At 39.9% G+C, this 20,705-nt stretch overlaps 1 protein-coding gene across 3 annotated transcripts in view; it reads right to left on the reverse strand.

Annotated features, from left to right (window-relative positions):
• Positions 1 to 19,775, reverse strand: part of LOC129778168 (protein drumstick) — a 58,157-nt gene extending 38,382 nt beyond the window's left edge. For 2 of the 3 annotated variants that reach the window (XR_008743385.1, XM_055784906.1), the window contains exon 1: positions 18,613 to 19,670. The gene's annotated coding sequence lies outside the window, so the exon portion shown is untranslated. Of the gene's footprint in view, positions 1 to 18,612 lie in introns of all 3 variants that reach the window. The other variant, XM_055784905.1, reaches the window with a different exon arrangement.
• Positions 19,776 to 20,705: the final 930 nt, after the last annotated feature.

Raw genomic sequence — 20,705 nt, forward strand, 5'->3', positions numbered from 1 at the left:
TGGCAGTAGTGACCACATAGTAGTAAATGGCAGCCAGCTAAAGGTGCGAAAGGAAGACCCGTGAGATAACGAACACGAACTCGTCCGGCGAGGAGACGTTCTCGAGCAAGACTAGCACGGTTTGGCGCGAGGGCGCGTCCATTCTGGGGATGTAAGGCAGCGTGTTTTACATGCGGTACTGCTGGTAACACTTATCAGGTGGAAGCACACGTAGATTGCACTGGGCGACTTCGGAGGAATGCGGTTCAGGTCGAGATTATACGTCTGAGGATTCCAAATGTGGGAGGAGAAGCTCGAATAATGCAGTTTTCTCCTTCTCTTAGAGGTGGTCCCTTCTCGTAACGACGATGCATGAGTGACCTATTCATTCAGTGTGGTTGGAAATGATAAATGATAGCCAACGCCGGTTGTAGGTTATTACGAGCCGTGAACAATTTCTGACTTTCAGCTGCTGTGCTTCCATTCATTATTCAATGATCCTACGTGATCGTGATGGTGTCTCATTTATCCGAGCTACGATTGGCTCACCTTTTAGGATTCTGCGACCGTAGCGTGGAATCTTCCCACTGGCGGACAAAATTCTCACTACTCCCAACAGTCACACCTAATTACTGAAACCGGATTCTGGCCGTGGTACAAGACTCGAAATTGGTTTCTCATTTCCCACGAAAACCACCGCTACATGGTCTCTCTCTCTCTCGTAATTAATTTGCATAAACCGCAGAAATTGCTCGCTTATTAAAAATAACCAAACAAAATTCAACGAAACGAAAACAGCGCGATGGAAGGCCTAAATGGGGGATACAAATTCGTGTAAATTATGTACAAATCACCACTCATAAATTTCACTCCGTCTTTCACTGTGGTCGTCGATAAATCAACCGTTCCGAAGGTCTTCCCCCAGCCCGTTAAACACCTCTCTACCCTCCTCAATACAAAAAATTGAAAACCACCACAACGCATCTCACTCTCTCCCGGCGGTGTCCGGCGCATTTAAGCGCATCTATAAATTAACGATGAGTTTGGGCCATATCCCAGGATCAGCATGGACTTTGGTAATGTGACGAACGTAAATCATCCACTGCGCGTGCATTGTTATGCAAAGTGCGCCCACTCGAGCGCGCACATCTCTGCCGTTTTCGAGCCGGGCTTTTATTTCTCAATTTGGTCCTCTTAGCCAACCGGTATTACACACACGACCAATTAGAGGATCATCATTCTCGAATATGATTCTCCCTGTCTGGAAGTTCGGATTGAATGGAGGGTCGATTGATGTTTTGCCGCCTCACAGATACGTGTGAAAGTCGCGTCCCTTTCCACCACCCTTCCCCCTTAAAAAAAAACCGCAACCAAATCACACCACTCGAGAGGGCCCAACGGTGATGTGTGCGGAGGGAAAGTAACAAACGCATTTGTCGGCTCGTTTCCGATGTTGATTATTTGTTTGCTCATATCAATATCTCTGTGTCCGTGTCGCTATTCGTCGTTGTCGTTTTAGTGTTATTTTTTTTCTCTCTGTTTGTATAGGTAAACGCTACGCCCTCCGTCTGAAGTGTGCCGACACACTCCGGCACTCTGTCCGAAGTGAGGGGTAATCATCTAAAGCGGAAACACTACCGGTGTCACGCATGTCGTTCTGTGAGTGGTTGTGTGTGGTCAGGACCAGGGGTGGCATAATGGAATATGTGTTTTGGGCTAACCTTTTTCTCGAAAAATTTGTATTGATGTCTGTATTCAAGCCCAAAAAAGTAACAATTCAAAAGTTGAACAGCTGTCAATACATAACACAAACATAAACGAGACATGAAATTGCAATGAAGCCACGTGCTTGGGGTAAGGACATTTTCTTAAATAAATGTCTTCCTTGTTTGAATTTAAACTGATTAAAACGCTTTTACCATTTATTTCGTATCGACCTTAAAAGTAGTACAGACTTAACTATCTTATTTGTCTTATTCTATTTCTAAATGTATTTTTTACAATATTGAAGTCAAAAACGTCTGTCACTTCGTTGAATAGCCTACTGCTGGTGATCAGAGGCTCGAAATAGGCGTACTGAGTACGATGAGCAGGAACCCACAAGAGGACTCGATTCCGGAGATTTCGCACAGGTGCATGGAAGTTCAAATTCTCTACCAATAGCAACAATCCAGACGGCCGGTGATCAGATCGAATATAAACAGCCTGCGCAAATTTATCCGCCGCTTGGCTAACGTCTCTAAATCGATCAATTTACATCGATCCTCATATGCCGGTAATATTACGGGATTGGTCCAGGGTAAGCGGCGCAATGCATATTTTATGAAAGTTTTCTGGACGTTTTCGATTCGAGTAATTTGCTCTCTGTGGTATGGTGCCCAAACTTGTACTGCATATTCTAATGTGCTTCTAACTAGAGAACAAAATAGGGTCTTCAAAGCGTATACATCGTTAAAGGTTACCGTGTTGCGTCGGACGAAGCCCAGCAAAGCGTACGCTTTAGCAGTAATCGCGGAGATGTGCTCGTTGAATTTCGCTTTGGAGTCTATCAGTATGCCTAGGTCTCGAATTTTCTCAACGCGTTCCAGGTTGCTTGTGCCCATTGTGTAAGCGAAATCGATTAGAGAGCGTTGACGAGTGAAAGACATGACTTTACACTTCGAAGTGTTCACTTGCATGGCATTTGAAGAGCACCAATCTAGTAGTGAGATTAGATCCTCCTGAAGCACACAGCAGTCCAGCGACGAGGACACGGTACGATAGATCTTAAGGTCGTCTGCATACATCAGACAATCGCAGCGAAGAAGACTGCAGATGTCGTTGACAAAAATGTTGAAAATGAGTGGTCCTAAGTGGCTGCCCTGTGGCACTCCAGAGGGGATGTGGAATGTGCCAGACATGGCACCATTGAACTTAACCTTCCTTCCCTCGCGACTTGTTAAGTAAGAGTGCGTCCATTTAGTGATCCAATCCGGCAGGCCTATGCCTCTCATTTTATCAACAGCTGTCGCGTGCGGAACTTTGTCGAAGGCTTTGGCAAAATCTATATAGACTGTGTCGATCTGTTTCCGTTTCTCGAGCTTCCCAATCAGTCCATGCACAAACGTCATCAGGTTTGTAGTAGTTGAGCGACTTTTCATAAACCCGTGCTGTCTATTTGATATAACATGTCGAACGGAGCGGTAAATGACGTCATGTACCATTTTCTCTAGAACCTTACCTACACAATTCATTATTGAGATCGGGCGATAGTTGGCAACATTGTGGATATTGCCGCTTTTGTGGATTGGTGAAATCGATGCGATCTTCCATGCCTTCGGGAACACTCCATCAGATAACGACCTATTGAAGAGAATCGACACGGGGAGCGACAACGATGTGGCGCATTGTTTTAACAGCAATGGTGGTAGGCGATCAGGCCCTGCGCCTTTCGATATATCTACAGATGAAAGCGCCGTCTGAACGTCACTAGGTGACAATGCAAGGCGAGGGAGATGAAGGGTGTGAGAAGAGTTTAGTTCGCTTTCAACTAGTGTAAACGCTGCTGAAGAAGTCAGCGAAAAGGTTCGCAGACTCACAGTGATTGTTGGCTTGGTGCTCGCCGTAGAACAAATCCGAAGGGGATCCATGGTTTTCCTTCCTACTCTTGATGTAGGTCCAGAAAGATGACGGATCGCGCTTAAAATTTCTTTCCAAACGGTTGATGTGGTTGGAAATGCAGCGTTCTTCAATTCATTGTAAGTGCTTTCCGCGCTCTGGAGAGCTAGCTTGTTTTCTGCAGAACGATTCTTGAAGTAACGTTTGTGAATTTTTCGAAGTCTGTTGCGATTCGTTCCCAATTCCTTACACCACCAGTGGCATTTGTGGACAGAAGGAGTACCCAGTCCACATAAGCCAAAGCTTCGTCCAACAGCGCAGGATCACATCTTTTGAAGTCGTAATAAAAGGCGTCGTCTTGGTCTTCATTCGAAATGGAAGAAACGTCACATGTTAAAACGAATGGTCTATGATGTGCGTCGACTTTAAGCAGCGCAGTGGATGGTTCCAAGATTTGAAATGGTTTAGTGTCATTTATGAAAGACAAGTCAAGCAGGCGGCCATTGGCGTTGAGGAAATTGCAGATTTGAGACAATCCAGAGCCAAGAATCGTCTATGTAAGGGTGATTTCTGACTCAGAGGAAGCGTTAGCGGGTAAATAGCTGTCCAACTGTTACGAAGTACCACAAAAAGTTCAGTAAGTTATAGTCTCTCAGAATGATAACCGCGTCGGTTTCGTTTTTGCGATCGAGAAGATACTGAACGCTGCTACAGTGTTTCCTATACATCTCTGGATCGCTATTGGGTTTCAAGTAAACACAGCATACAAAGATTGACATATTTGCGAGACTTACTTTGACTGCAATTTGTTCGATTTCGGTTGCATATGGAACTTCGATGATGCTACACTGTAAGCATTTTTGTACTCCAATGAGAACACCTCCGCCCCGAGTCAGATTGCTGGTCGAAGAGTTGCGGTCGCAGCGATAGAGTGTGTAATTCGAGGCTAATTCAGCGTTGGAAATATCTTCGCGAAGCCATGTCTCCGTGAAAGCGATGATATCGTAGTCACACGAGCACAGGGTGAGATGGAGAGCATTTGATTTTGTTCGAAGTCCCCTAACGTTCTGGTAATATACGCTTATCGATCGGGTTCCGGCGCGAGGTTGGAGTGTTTCGATATGTATCAAGTCAGTTGGATGGGGTTGTTCGTCGACGTTGATGCTCCCGGGTCGGCTATTGGCGCTGGCTTCCAAAAATGCCGTGAGGTGGAACCATTGTCTTCAAACTCGCGAAATTCAATCCCTTTCGGCCAAGTAGAGGGGTCCATTGCTTTTGTTTTTAAGCTTTGGTTGATGCCCACCTTGAACGATACAAACGTCAACGTGTTCAGCGGTCGTCCCCTGGGGATGAGTGATTTTGCAACTACATCATGCGTCTGCAGACATTCCTTGGCGAGGTTTTGGATGTCCGCTTCCGAGACTTCGAGAGAAATTTTTGATAGATACATCCAAAATCTACTCTCTGTCCTTACGGCGGCCGCGATAGTGGTAAGTGGCAGTGGTAAAGGGGAACTGTCTAGGGTGTGGTGGGATGAGCAATAAGGCATTGCCAGTCCCCAAGAAAAACCACAAAAACTCGGAAACACTCCTTTAAGCGAATTGATGCCGCTTTAAGCGTCTTCGCCCAGTCCTGGTGGTACTCGGGACGTAAAGCAGCAGTATCACGATGGTCCTCCTGCGAGATAGTGGGGTTGGTCGCAGGCCTTGCAAGCCGCACCACTAAAACACCAAGCAACGAACGATACACAAGAAAAATAGTGAATCAAGCCATGTTGTAAACACGTTAAGCCAAAATAAATAAATATACAATGTATATTAAAACGCCATCTCTGTATGAGATTGCTTATATTATGAACAATTAATGGAACAATGCTATCTGTCAAATTTCATATTATTTTGACCGTAGGCGAACGTCAAGTTTCATTGACTAGTATTTGAGTGGAACAAAATAATAGGTGTTTTACTATACTATACATCGTACATTTTGAAAAAAATATATGTAAGTAGCCCTTAAATTTTCCAACAAGTTTTCCATATATCGGACGATGGGCACATTTACATGGAAAAAGTTTTTCAAACAACAACTTTTTCAACTTTTTGAAAAAATACAATTTTATACATTTTATATATAAAATACATTTTTATGTATAAATTATCGCAGTTGACATGCTCTGCTAACTTTTCTCTATTTAGAAACACGTCAAGAACATGTCAAACGTGAGAATTTACTCACAAAAATGTTACGAGCAAAACCTTATTTTTTCAGGAGTCTTTATAGAGAAATGACTTATATTCCAAAAACTATAAAAGATAGAAAGTTGAAGTCTTCGACAAAAGTTTATGTTTAAACAAGATCCAAAACTTTGTCGAATCCACTATATCGCTATCTTGACTTTGAACAAAACTAGGATAAGTTGTATTTTTTTCAAAGAAAATATAAAAAAGTAGTTGTTCGAAAAACTTTTTTCCTGTAAAAGTGCTCATCTTTCGATGTATGGGCGACTTGTTGGAAATTTTAAGGGCTATTCATATATATATATATATATATATATATATATATAAAGGGTGTGTCACATCAAATTGCATCACGGAAAAAACGCTGTAGAAATTTAATTTTTAGGAATTATATCTTCAGCTTTCGCTTATAATCAGATAAGAGTGTATAGATCACGTTGGCCATGCTTCACTGTCAATTTTTCGTAAATTTGGAAAAATGTCGTCGAACGAAAAAGAGCGTCGTGAATTAATCCTGTGCACTCATTTCGAGAATCCGGAGTTGTCACATCGGGACATCGGTAAGATGCTGGGAATCGTCCAATCCACGGTCAGCAGAGTACTAAAACGATACTTCGAGAACCTAACCATCGACCGGAAGGTGAAGAACGGCAAAAATGGATGCTTCGTCAGTGAAAAAGATCACAAGCGCGTAGTTAAGTAGTTTAGACGTGATCCGAGAAGTTCGGTCCGGGATGTCGCCAATAAGCTGAATTTGTCAAGTTCATTCGTCCAGCGGACCAAGCAGCGGGAGGGCCTGCGTACATACAAGGTTCAGAAGGCTCCTAATCGCGACGAAAGGCAAAACATGGTGGGGAAGACGCGAGCCCGGAAGCTGTACACCGAAATGCTGACGAAGCCGCATTGCCTGGTAATGGACGACAAAACCTACGTCAAAGCGGACTTTCGTCAGCTGCCAGGCCTGTTGTTCTTCTCCGCAGAGGACAAATTCAGCGTTCCGGAGGAGATTCGCAAGCAGAAACTATCCAAGTTTGCCAAAAAGTACATGGTGTGGCAAGCGATCTGCTCTTGCGGAAAGCGGAGCGCCCCCTTCGTGATGACCGGCACGGTAAACGGGCAGGTTTACCTTAAGGAGTGCCTACAGAAGCGCTTACTACCACTATTGAAGCAGCACGAGGGCCCGACCATCTTCTGGCCGGATCTCGCTTCGTGCCACTATTCAAAGGACGTGTTGGAGTGGTACGAAGCCAACGGGGTCACCTTCGTGCCAAAGGAAATGAACCCGCCCAATGCGCCGGAGCTTCGCCCAATAGAGAAATATTGGGCGATTATGAAGCAGGCCCTCCGGAAGAACCCAAAAGTTGTCAAATCGGAGGCGGACTTCAAAAGAAAATGGATTTCTGTTCAAAAAAAACTACAACCTGACGTTGTACAGAACCTTATGGACGGGGTAAAGAGGAAGGTGCGAGCATACGGGCTTGGGCTCGAAGTATGAATAAAAAGAAAATGCCAAAAGTTGTGTAATAGTTTTTATTTTACTGCCTACAATTTTCAAAAGGATCAGTCTACTGGGCGAATTTCTACAGCGTTTTTTCCGTGATGCAATTTGATGTGACACACCCTTTATATGTATATATTTGGGAATTTAAAAAAAATATGGCTTTGAGAAAAATGAATTTTTATTTTTTAAATAACTTTTTTGTCAGCAATATTTTTTTCCAAAATTTTTTTTGTATTTTTTTGTAAAAAATTAAACAATTTCCTACATTTCATTTTTTGACAGAATTTTGTAGGTGTCATAGTTTTTATGTTACAATTTTTTGTAACAAAATTAAGAAAAAAGACTACTTTTTCCAAAAAGTAGCCTAAATCTTTATCAAATATTTCAAGTATGCAAAGTTGCTTCAATGACCCATGTCTTCACACCCACAACGTTTTACTGCTATCTGAGATGGTGCTGCCAACTCCTAAGACAAGTTGGCATGAAATTCGTCAACTACTCAATTCCTATTTAAAAATATTCCTAATCAAACCTGTGTATTATAACAAAGGAGGTTTTGTATAGTAAGTTTGAAAAATGTTGCCGTTTAGTATTAATTGAGGTTGGAAATCATAAAGCGAGGATTCGTAAAGATTGCTTTCTACATAAGCAATCTTCATATGTTCATAAATCAATTGCTGAGTTCACTTCAAACAAGTACTCAACGATAGCTGCGGCATATCAATCGAATATTTATTATTGCTTTCGTATTCCGCACTAACAATGAAATGGTTGTCCGGTTGTCCGGACAATCAGGAAATGAAAATATTGTATGGTTGGAATAACAGATTCATATTCCATCTGGTTTGGGGAAAAATCGAGCCTACGCACAGTAAACATATATCATAAGTGTTGTTGATTCGGATAAGTATAGTTCAGACGTGAACTGTGATGTTCCATGACCGATGAAAGAACAAAAAATATGAAAATTAGAGAAAAATGGAACTTTGAACCTTTGTGAAGTATTGCAACAAATGTTCCAAATGGACCAGATACAGCTAGAACAATAATAACAAACACATCGATCAAAGGCGACGCATTCCATCAATTCAACGCAACGCAAGATAAAATCTCACCATCCCAAGAATCGTAGCAATTAGCGAAGGAACAAGTCCTTTTGTCCCCAGTGCGTCGTCTAAAATTACCGCCGGCACACTGACTCACATCTACAACCACAGCGAGACACTCAACATGTGTGAAATGATGTGGCACTTTTCCTACGCATCTAATGGTTTCATCAACCTTCCGACTGAACATGTATCTCATCGTCCCGAATCGTCGTCATCATCATCATCACCATCAATAACCGCTTAAGGGTGCCTTCTTCGTCAAGGGCATTTAGGTGAAGAGACACAATAGAAAACGGGCCGAGATCGGTCTGATGAATGAAAGTGAATTCCTGCTGCTTGTTGGTTCTTCGAGGGTCCTTTTTATTTCCACAGATTCGGAGCAGTTTAAGGGAACTGCTCGTTACGGAAAATTATACGTATCTCAACAAGTTGATCACACCACTCCAGCCTCTGTGTTAAACGCACTCCCCCGAGTCCGCGTCAGGCTCGGGCTCTCACCCATCGAAGGAGAGATGGGAACAAAGTCAGAAAAGTCACCGAAATGCATTCAGGATTCCTGGGGAGGATGGAAAAATGTACACGAGATTCCATCTAGGCCGATCAGTGGAATAACAAATCGATCGAGACGAGTGAACATGAAAAATGAATCCAATGACTTGGCGAATTTGAATTGTTTTTGCTGTCCAGAATTGTGGTTTTTGTTTATGGATTGAATTCAACGGGGTTTTTCGGGAATGCAGACAAAGATTGCCCGGAAAAGATATGTCTTTATTTGAAGCATAAGCACTTGATAGCCCATTGTGTGGGGGAAAACGGAGAAAAAAATCTCTATCGCCAAAAAAAATCAATTAGCAAAGAAAAGTTATTAATAACACTGCGACTACCTCGTTCTGTTTCACGTATTTTACGTTCACATTGTGGAACATCAATGAGTAACTATTCTATTTTCAAGATTTAGAAACGATACTTTGCGTGAAGCTTTGCTGTGCAGTCAGCTTATTGTCAGGCTATCTGATATCGTTTAGTGCACGAGTGTGACTTCACGGATTCATAATATGAGGCGAGTATCATACTGTTGTCATCAGGTTGAAGTTGGTAACACATTTATTTGAAAGATGTGTACTTCAGGTTCAGATGAAGGTACAGTTCATCTAATTAAGTTATAAATAACCATATTTTTATCACATTGTAAATGTCGAATTTCGTATCGGAAGATTTCAACGCTATTTCCAGGAAGCATTCATTGCAATATTTTTCATCTAAATAGAAGTGCAGTTGATAGTCATAAGTTGCTTGTCGAAGATTACAAAGAATATGAATATGAAGAATTTTTGTGAACATGTGTAAAAAGTAGTTTTAATGATTTTGATTTAAATTATTAAGAACACAGAGAGCCTCATCGAAAAAATACCAAGACAAACAAATGGGAACATCTAGAGGAAAAGGGGGGAATTTGAACCACCTAAGCAAATCACCTAATATTTCCAAACCAATAAGGTCTAAATAAAAAAGGTCACATTGTATATTAAGCTACACTTGTTTTCTCTCAATCAATAATGTTTAATCATTATATTAAGCTTTAAACTACGAAATATATCATAAAATAAAAGAGATGATTTTTGGACATTAAAATTTGATGCGGGGTTATTTGGACCATCTGTGGGGTGATTTGGTCCAGTGTGTGTTTCATCGAAAAAAACATACTTATGTTTATGTAAAATGTTTTGGAATAATATTACAATCAATAACAGTGTTCTGGGATCGATACCAGGTGTCTTGGCCATATTCCAGACCAGAAAAATTGGTCTGAGATCATCTCGAATTCTGCATGGATTTTTTCACTGTTGTTCGAGAAAGAAACAGTTTCGATGCTTGGTCAAAGAAAATCCGTTCTTGATGGCCTGCGTTGCTCTTTCAAGCTCCTCTTTCTTCTAACGTTGTCTGTCCATCCTTTTTTTGTAATTCAGCGGCATCTGGAATCAATTAAACCAAAGAAAAACCTCAAATCTGTAGGACCAATTCACCCCACAAAAACGTGTCCATGTCACCCCACACAACATGCAAAAATTAAAGTGCAATTAATTTCATTTATTGTTATCCAACTTACAGTTTCGCTGCATTAAATTGTTCCTCTTCTATAGGCTAACAGAACTTTACTGCCCAATACACGAAAAACCTTAAAACCACGATCGGGAAATTCACATTTTTTGACAATCAAAGTGCTTGCTGTGTTCATACTACCATATCCTTCCACCTGTCGAATTTTACCAAAGTTTTTTTACGTTAGTTACATACGGTTCATTAATGAAAGAAGATGACATTATAAAATATCCGAGTTAAGTCGTACTTTTTGTGATAATGGGGTAGTCCAAATCACCCCGTATGTCCAACTCACCCCATGTTACCCTACTGTCTGAAACTATCACTGGTAAACGACTACAATTAATACGCTCTATTCACTCTGAATGAAAAATATATCTCGCATACCTCAGACATTTCTCCGTAAAATTACTATTTGGTTCGGTCCATGGCCGCGCCCCTTTCTGAAGAGCGCTTCCGATCTCATGAAGCAATGAAAAATTTACGAGACATGGATCGCTTCAAAATAACCAGTCTTCTACCAGGGAGCGATCCGTGTATTACCTCAAATATGAGCCAAAGTTGTGGCTTCCGAAGAAGCACACTTTGAATAAAGTAACAAATAGTTTTATGTATCAAGCGAATGCCTTTTTTATCAACGTGAAGCATTATTTCATTAAAGGAACTCATTGTTTTCAATCAACATAGTACACATAATAATAGTTTAGAAAAATGTTGCGAAAAATTGTTGCGACAACGAAACAAACATGAATTGAAATAAGAAAGTTGGTGATCCAATATTATAAAAAAGATAAAAGTCAGACAAAAATAGCACGAATGGCCAACGGAAGTCGAACAACTGTACAGTCAAATATGAAATGCTTTTTTGAACCGAGAACTTGCTCAAAGAAAATGTTTCGACAATGCTGACGAGCAATTGCCAATATTTTTCTGTCTTTGGCAGGATGTGTGGTGTTGGCCCTCGGGTTGCTGCCCACGCGTTCGCTAGTGCAGTGTAGAAAATACGTCAATACGAGGCTGACTTCTGCTTAATTGGACAGTATGTACTCAGCAAAGTGAGATTGTGCGATAAAAGATCCGTGATGCCCTTAGATGTTCTGGGCGTACTTGCATTCAGAGCTTTGGGAGATACGTACTTGCATCCAGAGCTTCAAAGCTTGCAGTTGAAGTCGAAAAATATTTGTAAAGAAGTAGATGTGTCTGGACCTAGGGGCACGGGCGGGAACTTGACGTAGGACTGTGATTGTTTGTAGTAATAGCATTTGAATTGAGTTTTCTTCATTGTTCAGAAATCTGTGTAGCAACTCTTTTGCTACATCAAATGGAGGTCCTGGAAAAAAAAGTTTCTCATATCAACTTGTATCCTTTAAACGGGTAGGATAAGGTAGAATCCGGAACCACATTCTAACTTGGACACGAGTACCTCGACACTATTTGATTTGATTGTGCACAAACTACATTGAAGCCATTACCACACTTTTCTTCTATTTATTTAATTATGCAGAAGAAGACAAGGAGTCATCATTTATCAGTGCGTTTTTGAACACAAGTCTAAATAGATTAGATCTACATAGATATAAACCTAGGTCTAATAAAACTATAGACGAATTTCACGCCAACTCGTCTTAGGAGTTGGCAGCACCATCTCAGATAGTAGTGAAACGTTGTGGGTGTAAAGACATGGGTCATTTAAGCAACTTTGCATACTTGGAATATTCGAAAAAGAATTAGACTGCTTTCTGGAAAAAGCCAAATTTTTTTCTTAATTTTTTTACAAAAATTTATAACTTGAAAACTATGATACCTTCAAAATTATTGTCAAAAATGAAATGTGGGAAATTGTTTAAATTTTCACAAAAAATACCAAAAGTTTTTTGGAAAAATTAAAATTCATTTTTCTCAAAAACGTTTTTTTTTTAATTTACAAATATATATATTTGAATAGCCCTTGAAATTTCCAACAAGTTGTCCATACATAGGAAGATGGGCACTTTTACAGGGAAAAAGTTTTATATATTCCAAAACGAAAACAAAAATGACAGATCCAGACAACCAGTGAATATGAGTAAATGAACTTTTGTGGTTCAATATGTTTTGAAGTTTATTTTTCCACCCAGTGTCATTTTCATCTTGATTATTTAAGATGCCATAATTGAATTTCATTTTAGCCAAATGAATATCAGCCGACCGATTATGCTTTCTCCATACACGTGACCATCTTCATAGAACAGTCGCTACTTTGCTACACTACTGCAAAGAGCTGAATAATAAACTCTAGCAAACCTTGTCAATTAGGGGTACTGCTTAGAGTTTAATGACCACCAAACGTAAGGAATGTGACTGCGATCGATTCGAAATGTTTTCGCATAACAGTCGATTTCGTTAGCAAACGGGATTTTTTTCCTGCACGCGACTATCCTTTTCGTTTGCCACTTCGTTGAAACTGTCCCAAAAGGTGTCGTGAACTTCGCGTGTAAGGTGTAATTTATGGCTTCGTTAAATTTGATTTGTGGTGAAGTAAGTGTACCTTTCCTTTTTTCCCTGAGGAATGTTTTTTTCTGTATTATAGAATGTTCCAAGTTGAATGAAAATAATTGCCATACTCTTTCTCGACTAGTACTAAAATTATTTCAATAAATTTTAATATTCAAATAATTTTTCCAAAAATCAACATTAATATAAAATCGACATAAAAACATAATTTTCAATCGAAGCATTATAATTTAATTTTATATCCATAGTTATGTTTTACAATCTTTCACACAGCTTAAATATTCTATCCTCCAAGAACATGTTTGCATCCTCGTTGAAAACTGCTGCGAGCCATACATGTGAGAAACAGATTGCTTGGTAGTAGCTCATAATAGAGAATCCATTCCAAATCCCACCAGAAACAGTGTATATCTTCGTTCGGACGAAGACCGGATATGTAAATCCATGGTATAAATCCTCGCATAAGCGAAATTCTAGTGTTTCGCCTGACTTTTTGATCGTTTATATTTTTTCCGAAAAATCTACAGCATCACTACAGTCAGTTACAGAGAAATCAATATTCAAATAATTTTCACTGAATTCATCATCAATGCTTTGGAATTGATCTTTACTCAACAAATGAGGAAAGCATATCAGCAGTGGAAGACTTGTTGAATTTTTCCTAATTTTTATGATATTCAGTACAGTAATAGATATATTTACCATAGTCCCATCATTAAAGTTGATTCTACTTTGAATCAGACGAACAAATTACATATCAAATCTTTTTATATTGACTGTTGATTCAAAACTTTTCTCTTGAGTAATTTTATATTCTGAAATGTATTCCTACATTAATAGCGCTGTGGATACATCTACATACACATTATCCTCAATAAAGCAATGTTGTTCCTCAAACTTAATCTCGTTGTGATTCATAAATTCGTCAGACAATCTGGTTTCATGAAATTTTCTAGCACTGTTTTGGGAAGCCACGAAACAATTGAGGGTAGAGATAAAAAAGTATATTTATTACGAATAATGTAAAGAGTACAAAAATCAGGAAAAATTAGCATCATTTCAGAAAATTCAGGATAAATTGAGTGTTCGTCAGGATATCAGGGAGCGTGCTAAAAAGTCTGGGAAATTCTGAAAAATCAGGAAGGTTGGCATCTCTGCCCGTAAGCAACAAAATTGCTCGTTGTGTTGAGGGAGGGAGGGGGGGGATGATTGGTTGTTCGAGTGGCTAGTAAAATCGAAAAAACATATCCATTTTAACCGTCAAATTGTTTACTATTTTAACTATATTCACTTTTCATGTTATAATCAAAAAAATTGCAGGTTGAATTTCTTATCTAATGGTATATAACACAACATCGATTTTAAGTAATATGCGTTTGAAATCTCTCAATGGATCGTTACATTTTTCTTAGAGTGACCCCCTTTATAGAAATCAAAGACACAGTCCTATGTCAAAATATCGAAAACCCGCTATATTACGCGTACAAAAGTACATTTTACATACTGAAAACAATTTCAGTTCAATCGGTCGTGTAAATGCTGAAAAACGAGATTTCGTGTTTACGCTTTTAGAACTCGTCTACACTCTGGTGCTTTGCAATTAATGAAGATTGAAATCTCAAACAAACACGATTTTTGTTCAAGATATTTTACCATCTGCCGAAAACGTGTTACTCTACACTGCGTTTCACAACTATAGAACCACTCATTTTTTCTGAGTTTTCAGAGATATGTAAGAAGTCGATTAAATTGAATTATAGAGTGTAGAATACAATAACTATATACATTTATAAGACTGGCCATTTGAACTTTATTGTTGTGTTCAGGCGCGAAATATTAAAAAAAAACTAAAATTCCAGTGTTTCATAACTATAGAACCAGATGGAAAAACTCTCAGTCCTTTACAAAATTAACGTCAATTTAACATTAATTACGAAAAGTTTCTAATTCGTAGGTCATCTTTAGTTCTCAATCAGTTCAAATAATCCATTCGGGTGGTTACGACCAAGCTGCGCCATGTTTGTAGTATGTATCTCGTTCTACGCAGAGGATACTGCTCGTTTATGCTCTTCAAATCACTCATACTGCTTGTAAGCTGCATCTACTATTCGTACGATCACTCCTCATAAGTTCGTGACAGTTTTGATTTGGTAAATAAGCTGACCAGACCAGAATCTTCATTGAACCATGCATAACCTTCCGGATTTTATGAATTGATGCCAAATTACACAATTATCACATTGTTTCTGATGCAAAACCAGCAGTAAATGATTCTTAAGTACACCGTTGCACTTCTAACTATTCATTCGTGTTGATGGTATAGATAGCTTACCAGGCCTTTTTGAGAAAATTCTCCTCAAACCATCAAATTGCCGCCTGCAAAATGATAAAAATTGTGTCTGATAATGATTTTATATTTGAGATTTGAGATGAGATTTTAGTGAATGTGTTGTGAAATTTATAAAAAATTGTAGTAAGAGTCAAGACAGAATTCGCATTCAAATAACATTAAGGCAGTATTCTAGTCTAGAAAATAAAAATAAATAAAAATTTGTTTTCTTCATATTTCTGATGTTTAGGCATACAAGAATATACTCTAGAAAGTCCCATTATTCACCGAGTTATAGCCATTTTAGTGATGCGGTATCTCATCTAGTTCGGCCATAATTATCAACTTCGAACGCGTTTGACTCGAAACTAGTACTTTCAAACTGGCGTACACGATATCTCAAGTTCTACTGATCCGATTTGAATGAATACAATCTGTATGCATCTCTCTATGGCATGAACCAATAAAAAATTATAAATTTTTAGTTTAACTATTTTTAAAAAATCGGGAAGCGTGAAAAAACACGTATAAACGGCTTTTTTTTTGTCAAACGGCCGCCATGCGACAGCGACATCTTCACTGATTCTGAGTCTGTCCGATTCTTTCGTTTCAGATAACCAGAAGGGCTGGAATCGTGTACGCCATGGCACAACTTTTTTTTTTGAACCTCCTCGCTTTATCAGCTACTAACTATTCTAATTACGAATATTTTTTCTTCGTTTAGTTTTTATTTTATTGTTGAAAGATAGACAAACAAATAATGAATGATACAAAATCCTTCGTTTTTTTTGGGAGCTCAAAGAAACGTCCCTGTAGACCTGGAAAATATGAAACTTCGGATTTTTCATTTCTACATTTTCGGATAACTTTAAAAGTTTTGATGTTACAAAAAACTGTTGGGGACCGTAAAAACAAAACGCAGTTTATTTCCAAAAAAAATCTTCATTCATTGCAACGCACCAGAGTATAGACGAGTTCTAAAAGCGTAAACACGAAATCTCGTTTTCAGCATCTATACGACCGATTGGACTGAAATTGTTTTCAGTATGTAAAATGTATTTTCTGTCGCGTAATGTAGCGGGTTTTCGTTATTTAGACTTACGACTATGTCTTTGATTTCTATATAGGGGGGTCACTCTAAAATTTGTTTCAAATTTTTTCAGATAAATGTAACGATTCATTAAGAGATTTCAAACGCATATTACTCAAAATCGTTATTGCGACATGTGTTGTGTTGTATACCATTAGACAAGAAATTTTTCCAGAAATTCTTTGTTTGAAACACGAACAGAAAAAAATAGCTATAAAAGTGAAACAATTTGACGATTAAAATGGGTATATTCCTTCGATTGCACACTCGCTTTCCTCCCCGACGCAACGAGCAATATTATTCAGCGTAAACGCATAATGTGAATCGATGCGTATCGCGAGTTATTCTCCATTTTTCGAACAAACAATGGAGGGATGATCTTGGAAGCTGGTTTTATTCAATTATCTCCAAAGTTCAATGAAATCGGGCTCACATTTCTATAGATCTTAACTATTTAGACTTGTGTTTAAAAATGATAAATGGTGACTCCTTGTCTTCTTCTGCATAATTGAATAAACAGAAGAAAAATGTAGTAATAGCTTTAATGGTACTTTTGTGTACATTTTTGAACACAATGTGGTTCCAGATTCTACCAGGTTATCTAATCTTACCCGTAAAGGATACAAGTTCATAAAGGAAACGGTTTTTTCAGTGCTTCCATTTGATGTATCAAAAGAAAAAAAATACAGATTTTGAACAATGAAAAAACTCAATTCAAATGCAATTACTACACACAATCACAGTCCTATGTCAAGATCCCGTCCGTGTCCCTAGGCCCAGACCCATAAACTTTTTTTAGTATCTTAAGCGGAGATTTTTTGCCTAAGAAAATGAAACAAAGCATATCACCGCCTTCTTGGATTTTTTTTAAATTTTAAAAATCGCTACGCTACACGTCAGCGAATACATTTTGACGTATTCTAGTCGAATTTCAGATAAATCGATCGTGTATCGATAACACATACCAGCGCCTGGATGAACAATATTTTTATTACAAAATTTTCCAAATATATCTTCAAACATATCCCAAAAACGCCGCCAGAAATTCGAACACTTCACTAAATGTCAAATGGCATAATAAAATGTCATAAGTCGTGTTTTGTTGCCCCTCAAGTCGGAGGTTCCCCTTAGAAAATAATTTTCTTCAGATTTTACCCATTCTGAAATGCCTATAGACCAGCTAATTTGGAGATAGAGAGTATCTTTGCTTCACGCAACGATAGATATCTTCACAGAACCTACGCTATCGCGAATAGCGGCGGTCGTTGCTCAAAAGTATAATCCAGTAGCCATGCTGTTTTCAACCACTGTCCCCCATAACCAAAACCAGCCTACTTTCTCTAATACAAACGACTAGCCCAACCTTTGTACAGCCAACGCGCCAAGAAGGCACGCGCGACCTGCGGTGAGCGAAAAACATAAACTCCAGTAGCCGAAAATAAACCAACAGAAAGAGTGTAGCCAGAGAAAATGAGCACTAACTGCATATGTGCGCGTGTAATACCGGTAGCAGTGGAGTGCAGTAGAAAAAACATCCCACCAGCGCACCACCGCGCGAAAGACAGAGACGGAATGCAGCAACAGAAAATAATTAGACGATTGGTTTGTGCCGACTACCGCGTTACGGACACCCGAAAACGGGTTTCCACGAGTGGATCGCGGAAAAAGGGCGGCGCAAAAACCGGTAGCAGTGAAACATTTCCTCGATTTCTCATTCGCTCGTTTTCTTCCTCTCTCTTTCTCTAAGCCCCCGGATCCGTTCCAAAAACCACACGCGACCATTTTCGGAGTTTGCGTGTGCTACAGAAGCAAATGTTCGGGGATTAATCCCGGTGAAAAACGGCGTAATTGGCGAATATTAAGGTTCGCCGTCGGCGGAATGAGTGATTTGGTGGCCGAGCGAGCCGACGGTAGCTTGTATGACAACAACAAAAATCATGCAATGCGGGATAAAGTTTGCAGCCGTCGAGACCATCGCGCATGTGTTGGTGAAAGCGCACGACCGGTAGCCCGAACAGTAGCAATTTCATAAAGATATGAAAAGAAGATAAAAAGTGGGCGGTGTAAAGACCAGTAGCTCGATCCACGCCCGGCAGTCGGCAGATCAGTCGATTGCCGTGGTTTCAAAATGACGGATGACATTTTTTTTTGTGTATAATTGCAAGGTTTACACTTACCCGTGGAGTTCGCAGTGAATGTTTTTGATGATCCAGTTATTGGGCAGCTGTCCAATTTCGATTTTTAATTCACTTGTGGTCGTCTTCTCAAATTCGAACACTTTTTAAGGCACTCTATCACGGTTGGTATATTTGCCTGTCTGCAAAATCTGGACTATCGGTCCGATATCACTTTTTCTGTATAACGGTAATTTTCTGTACTCACAACACGGATGGATGTTAACAACGATAGTGTGAGATTAACGATTTTCAATAAATCCTGCAAAACTACTGCAGTCGAATGCACGTTCTAGACTCCGACACAGTTGACCAGAGTGTGAGAGTTAATAATATCGCAGATGTAATATAACTTCCGAACGCTTCTGTGCGTATCGCTATTATGACTAAATTGATCTTCCGCACTTGAAGGCAGGAGTGGCGTAGCTGCACAGCAGACGATCCCAGGTTGTAGCAAAGATGATGTTGATGAAACGAACTCTCTACAGAACACAGCAGCGCGCAATAATACACACCGAAATAACCACACGACGAGAGTCGCCGACCAAGTCAGCACAGGAGGCGAACGCGTCGGATCCGTGTGTGTATGCCCCCGCACACCAATCAACGGGCAGCCCGAAAAGTTTAAAAGTTATGACGAAGAATCGTAGAAGGTGGCTACCAAAAAACGGCCTGTTTAGTGCGCTGGACTTGGAACGAGTGTTGCGAGCGTTTGCTAGTAACAGAAGTCAAAAGACTTTCTGGCATAGTAGCTGCGAACTGGAAACTGCAGACATCTACTGTACTTAACCGTGTTGTCGTTCGGGATATATGAGCCCGCGCAAGTGGAAGCGAGATAGCATCACCGCTGATGCCAGGAGAAAACCTACACTAGTAGCTGCTTTATTGATGCCCCCCGTAGCACCGTAGACCCCTAGAGTGCGTACATTAAATCTTCTTCTATATACACAGCTGCCGTTGCTGGTTGCGCCTTGACTGTTTGACTCTCGGTTATATGTACCATCAAATTTTGCTGCTGACTTGACTCTTGCGCCTAGGCTCTCTTTATGTTCCATGTTCTCATTCATGCTCGCTCGCACATGGCACGACTGGCAGCTGCTCTCTCGCTCACACCGCGGCCAGCTCACGCTTTCGCCGCTGATTCACGCTTTGGTTGCAACACGTCCTACGCGCGCAGCGCCGTGCTTCAAACGTATGTGTGCCCCGATCTAGAAAAAACAGTGCTGCCAGTGGTTTGGCTCATATGCATGGAAAGAAATTTTGAAACATTATTATTATTATTATTTATGTGTGATCCATCTGAATTGTAGCCTACATGAATATAATTAAGATTAAGGTAAACAGTCAAAAACATCAAGTAGACAAATTAAAATGTTTCAAACGACACTTAAATACATCCACAGAACAACAGAAATCGAACAGGTGAAACACATAATTAAATTCACGACACATTGATACAATTGGTTCATTTCTCCCGTATTCGGTTCGCCTGAAATCTATCCGCAAGAATTCCCTTGATCGTAGGACCAAAGCAGGTGCGTTCAAATTAATCTGCCCAAGAATATGGGAGGAATCCGTTTTTCCTAGCAATACCTTTGCGACAAATAAAGCTCTGGCTGAGCTACGCCTTTGACGCAGAGTTTCTATTCCAAGCAGGCGGCAGCGATGCTTATACGGTGGTAGATCAGCGGGATTGGTCCATGGAAGAGACCTCAGTGCAAATTTTATAAATCGAAACTGAACAGATTCAATTCTGTTTATCCAGACATGCGCATATGGACTCCATACAACAGAAGCCGTCTCCAGAACCGATCTTACAAGAGCGTAGTACAGTGATCGGAAACAGTAGGGGTCTCGAAAATGGTTTGCAGCTCTCATTATAAAACCTAAGTTTCTGCCTTAGCGATTATGCTAGAGTAATGATCTCTGAAAGAGAGTTGTGAATCGAGGTGAACTCCAAGGTCCTTCACCACGCTGACTCTCTCGATGGGGCATCCTCCAATGTTATACACCCAGTAAATTGGAGATTTTTTTCCGTGTGAAGGTGATGACAGAGCATTTCCGAACGCTGATGGTCAGATGATTAGAACAGCACC

This window comes from Toxorhynchites rutilus, chromosome 3 (assembly GCF_029784135.1).
Source record: "Toxorhynchites rutilus septentrionalis strain SRP chromosome 3, ASM2978413v1, whole genome shotgun sequence".
NCBI lineage: Eukaryota > Metazoa > Arthropoda > Insecta > Diptera > Culicidae > Toxorhynchites > Toxorhynchites rutilus.